Source organism: Podarcis erhardii, assembly GCF_964252035.2.
Source record: "Podarcis erhardii genome assembly, chromosome: 15".
Taxonomy (NCBI): domain Eukaryota; kingdom Metazoa; phylum Chordata; class Lepidosauria; order Squamata; family Lacertidae; genus Podarcis; species Podarcis erhardii.
Window position 1 is genome coordinate 33051259 of NC_138505.1, and position 6263 is coordinate 33057521.

Below are 6263 nucleotides of genomic sequence, written 5' to 3' on the forward strand. Positions count from 1 at the left end.
GTCTTTAGCTTTTTCTTTTTTAACAAACGAATATTGTACGGCTCTGCAAAAACAAAACAAAACCCACAACTGTTTGAGATACCAAGGGGTCTATTACAGTTGCAGTCCTATGTTAAGGACAAGACATTCCACTGTTGCAGTGAGGACAGAGGGAATGGTATTGTGTCTTAGAAAATGGCTCAACAAATGGATTTGAAACTAGGCAATGGAGGAGTAAGGTAAAGGACCCCTGACCATTAAGTCCAGTCGTGACCGACTCTGGGGTTGTGGCGCTCATCTCGCTTTATTGGCCGAGGGAGCCAGCTTACAGTTTCCGGGTCATGTGGCCAGCATGACTAAGCCGCTTCTGGCACACCAGAGCAGCGCATGGAAACGCCATTTACCTTCCCGCCGGAGCGGTACCTATTTATCTACTTACACTTTGACGTGCTTTTGAACTGCTAGGTTGGCAGGAGCAGGGACCGAGCAACGGGAGCTCACCCCGTCCCGGGGATTCGAACCGCCAACCTTCTGATTGGCAAATCCTAGGCTCTGTGGTTTAACCCACAGCGCCACCCGCGTCCCAATGTAGGAGAGGTAGGTCTAAAACTTAACTGGTGCCAATCATATGCAGTCTACCTCCCACTGAGTTCAGTGGCGTTGACTCAATAGGATTGAGGTTGCAATCCTATACATGTTCTTAGCCCAACTGAACTCAGTGGCATTTACTCCATGACTGTGCTGTAACTAAACTATATGCAAACTGTCTTCTTGACCTTTCCAAACAGTTTAGTCTTGCTTCTGCACTGTACATTAAGGTTGGCAGCTATGCGAAGCATGGGGGACAGCGTCACTTGGAATTATGAATGGGAAAGAGTGGGGCTCGAGATTAGGACCACAGTGGGGTGGGAAGTGGGGTTCAGACAATGGAGGCAAAAAGTGTGGGGTTGCCACCCATCAGCTTGCCTCGGGTACTTGAATGAATGAACTAAGTTGGTCAATAAAGGTCTTTCCCTGCTCCCTTCCGACACGCATTCTGGTCCGCAGAAAATAAAAGTAGCTTCTAGAGCCATCTTTTTTAGCTTTTTACCAAAAGATGTGGTTTGAAGAGTCAACAGTGTGATGCAGCAGCAAAAAAAGCTAACACTATTCAGATCAAGGGAAGTAATAGTACCACTCTATTTTGCCTTGGTCAGGCCACACCTGGAATATTGTGTCCTGTTCTGAGCACCACAGTTTAGGAAGGATGCTGACAAGCTGGAACATGTGCAGAGGAGGGGGAACTAAGATGATCAAGGGTCTGGATACCAAGCCTTACAACGAGCGCTTGAAGGAGCTGGGTAAGTTTAGCCTGGAAAATAGACTGAGAGAAGATATGATAGCCATCTTCAAATATCTTAAGGGCTGTCACATGGAAGGGGGAACAAGCTTGCTTTCTCCTGCTCTGGTGGGTAGGACTCGAACCAATGGCTTCATGTTGGAAGAAAGGCGATTCTGAATAAACACACAGAAAAATTTTCCGACAGTAAGAGCTGTTTGACACTGGAACAGTCTCCCTTGGGAAGTTGTGGACTCCCCTTCCTTGGAGGTTTTTAAGCAGAGGTTAGATAGCCATCTGTCATGGATGCTTTAGCTGAAATTCCTCCATTGCAGGGGGTTGGACTAGATGACCCTTGGGTCCCTTTAGATACTATGATATTGGACCTTTCCTGAGAACTCCTGTAGCAGCCAGTAGCTCAGTTTGGGTTAGATTTTGGAGCTGAAGTCCAGAGCCACACAACAGAGGGCCTCAAAAAATGATCACCCACAGATGGGGAAAGCAGCAAACAGGGCCAGTATCTGTACCTGGGCTGCCTTGGGTACCCGCAACAGTCACAGTATCATTCCATTATTATTGTTAAAAACATTTTACATCTGAGGCCAGGTGGTCACACATGCCTGTGTGGAATCATGGTTAGAATGTTGGACTAGGACCTGGGAGACGAACTGACACACAGCCTAGATGCTCACTGGGTGTCCTTGAGCTAGTCATTGCCTCTCAGCCTAATCTACCTCACATGGGTGTTGGTGTTGCAGGGATTAAATGAGGAGGGGGAGAACCATCTACACCTCCCTGGAGGAAAAAAAATTGGAATATAACTACATTATAAAATGTACACCACCACAGCCCTTGCCCCCACTCCTCTCCCTGCCATAGCTCTGTGTTTGTGTGTGTGTGTGTGTGTGTGTGTAAGGAAATTAGATGTCATCATACACAGTTCAATATCACATGAAGTAGTCCAAAATTTGAGCTTTAATGGCAAAAGAAAGGAGGGAACCAAGCCAAAATAGAAACTCAACAAAGAAAAAGAAAATAGAAGCAGTTTTCATGAGTAAACTTTTTAATCCTTGACATTGCCACAAAAAAGTTGGAAGAACTATTTGCCCACCTTCTTTACAGAAGAATATCCCAGAGAAGGAGACTAGGCCTTATTTAGCAATACACAATCCTCCCTGTTTTCCACATCTATCCTAAAGAACAGACTATTCCCCAACTCCCAGTGTTTTGTCTCTCTCTTACAGAAGGGAGGTGAAGCCTGTACTTCAGAGAGGTTAAAATATGCCAAACCATTTACAGTTTTTAAACATCAAGTAAACTTTTAGAAGTTAACACATTAACTAAAAAATATCACCTGGCCAAACCATACAATTTGCTTTTGTTTGCTTTTTTGCTTTTGTTTTTTTAAAAAAGGACTAAAACACGTAAGAGTATGTAATACCCATGAACAATGGTGCTCTTCAACACTTAAAAGAGCATATTAAAGATTAAAGGTCAATTCAGCCCCACCAACATTGGCAATATTAATTATTTTCATTCTTTTAAAAAAGATACAACGTACGCACAAAAAACCCTTTTCATTCCATTGCAATACTTCAATCGCCTAATGCATAGAAAGAGTAGATTTAGTGTATATATGTGTGTGTGTGTGTGTGTGTGTGTGTGTGTGTGTGTGGAGTGTGGTGGCATCAAATTCACAGCCCTCTGATGTGCAGCACAGCCGATTGCTTCAATTTCTTTTTACTCATAACATGGTATTGATGTGCCCAGAGCAGGAATATACGTTCCTAATGTAAACCATTACAAGTCAAGAATAAAGCACCATTTTTTCAGGGGAGTGGGGAGCCCATAATTTTCAACCCATCCAGCAATTGAAAGAAACTCTTTGCTGGAAGCCAATTCTGAATACAGGAAGGAGCAACAGGGAATGCAAAGCATGTCCTGGAGACAGATGTGCAAGGGGCTCCCTTTTTTCACATATGCAAAAAATGTGCTCACATGCACATGCTGAGCTGAAACAGAGACCAAGCAGCTGGAAATGCTCAGCCTTAGAGGATTCCGTAACTGCAGACTTCTACGCTATTTTTTCCCAAAGCTTTAAACACACGCACACAACAGAACTCAAGTGTCAGAACTTAAACTAAATGCACATTTTCCATTTGTCAACTTCAAGGATTATTCCAGACCAGCTTTCCCCTTAAAAATAGGCCATTCCATACTATTTTGTATTTTGTAGGTACTAAACAGGCATGTTAAAGCCAGATCCACCCATTCTTCCTGTAAAAGCTTTACAGATGAAAGTTCAAGATATACACTTCACTCACCCTCTTCATCCCTAAAATACATTGCTAAATGTTAGTAACTACCCCACTGATTGTGAGCTGGCAACTTGGCAAGTTATAGGCTGCAGTTTAAGTGAATCCTGTTGCCACAGAAGAGTTTAAGTGCAAGCTGCTAGGTGACCTAAAACCAGAAGATAATTCCACTTTTAGTCTCCTGACTGCATGTTTGAGTATTCTCCCACAAAAAAAAATAAATTAAAAAAATCTCTTTATAAAGAAGAAAAGGTTAACCCCGACTTCTGACATACTAATATTTGTGATTATGGGAGAAGCATTCAGTCATGGAAGTCATCATTGCAACCTGAAATGATACATGCTTGGAACAGCATTACCCAAATGCATTATCCCAATAGTAACAAACTTGTCCTTATGCTCTGGACTGACTTCTACTCTACCAAGTACAACAATACAGATATGCAGACATGTAATTGGGTACTATTACATAATTTATAATACTGCATATTTGTCTATCGTTTTCCTGGGTAAGTTTTAAGTCAGATGGGTTGGGAAGCCTGCTTAAGCAAGGACTGCTCTAAATTTAAATGTATGCATGAAGAAAAAGCTGTTATTTCGCTTCTCAAACACCATGCTATTTCCATGACAGTAAGCTGCTTCTTGCTCTCTGTTGACGATAGTTGCCAGATTTGTGGTCCAGCACACCAGCAACAGTTCTTTAAGTGTAACATCTGGAGAGTTTGAGTTAAGACAACAGCAGTAATCAACTAAAAACATTCTTCTGTCCTGTGTATGTCTTCACCCTTTTCTTTCAGAGTGAAATCCAGGAGTAATTCTGATTTCCCAAAAGGTAACGTATTTTACATTGTGCAGTATTGCCTTTTGGTCTTTCCAATGCCAGTACATGGTTAACATTATTTCAGGAAATGAAAGCACCATATATTCTAAGAATACAACTTGACATCAGGCTAGGCTTGGGAATCTGTTTCAAACTTACTGATAACATAGAAACCACTTCCCCATAGCAGTTTCCCATGTTGGACTGGAGATATGTAGGAGAGGTGGAAAGGACCTAAAATAGTGTCGCAGGCCAAACTGCAGTGGATAGACATAGCATGTGTTCTTCCCACCCTACTGTCCTGCGTCTTCAAGTCAGGGAAGTGGATACAGTTGTACCTTGGTTCTCGTACTTAATCCGTTCCGGGAATCCATTCGAGTCCCGAAACTGTTCGAAACGTCCTGCACTCAATCAGAAGCCATGTCGGACGTATAGCTTTCGAAAACTGGAACACTCACTTCCGGGTTTTTGGCGTTCGGGAGCCAAAACGTCAGAGTTCCAAGGCGTTCAAGAACCAAGGTTTGACTGTACAGGGAAATGGCTCCTGTGCCACTAACAGGATGTGTGGACAGGGTCCCCAGATCATGAACCCAGATTTAAACCTACTAAGCCATGTTTAGGATGCAGTCTAGAGAATCCAGTCAATTGACTACATCAAGGTTTAAGGGCACGCCACTTAAAATTTTCCTATGGCTACAAGTGAGCAGGCGCTCATTATGTTAGGTTGGCGTTTTGGGGTGGGGTGGGGAATAAGTTTCTCTTACAAATGGCTTGGATGTGGTTAGTAAACTATAACACTTTGGAAGCTCTACGTTTTTAAAGCCAGGAGTGAAAGAACGACGTTTTTACACACGTAAAAGTGACAAATCCTTTTGCAATACCTTTGACCCACCCTTAAAGGACACTCGGGTAGGCAAACATCCTGGATTAGCCTGTTGGCTTTCTCTTTGGGTGAGTTCCCACATTACTGTTTTAGGGTATGGGAAGTTAATGTGTTGCACCATGCCCCATTATTACAAAAAGGAAGACTGTGCTCTTGGCATTATTAAATCTACCAGCACATTGATGTTTTTAAAAAGCAAACTTGCCTTGTAAAAATGTACAATGCAAAGCATCACCTAGTGTATTGCTGAACAGCGGCATTGCTAATTTAGCAACATAATTCCAGAAAAGGAGGGGGGCTGAGGAAGCAACTTATTTCTACATCCTACCCTGCTCAAGGCTGCCTTGATCCAACTGTTACAATCTGCAGGGTAATTTGCAAAGTAGAAATGTATTCATGCACAGATAATTTCAAAGGCAATTCCTGATTTCAAAGGCAATTCCTATTATTTGTACTGCTTTGTGTGTAATTCTAAAGTCAAAAGGAGAGCTTAAAAATGCTTAGAATAAGATGCGCGATTCTACCACCATGCCTATCATATAAGCGGAGACAAAAACAACTTTCCTCTATGTGTAATGAAAAGAACGCAGGAAATATAAGAATAAGGGGAGGTCTAATCAAAATAAAAAAAACCTTTTAAGTTCTACTGACAGCACCAGCAACTAAAAGTTATTGACTTTGCTTGGATTGTGCCCATTCCGTACAACAATCTAGAGACCACCTTTATGGTCTAGGGTAAGGAATAACAAGTCTCCAGTGTAACAGCTGTAAGTAGGGGACAGCAAATGTCAACAATTGGTGGGGTTGCTCTAAAATATTACCTCCACTTCTCTCCCAATGGCTGTCAAAAAAGAAAAGAAAAGAAAGACTTGCATGAACACATTCGCTTCGTAAAACAAGGTCCAGGATTACTGTTATTTTGATCTCAAAAGTCCAATGGATATCAAA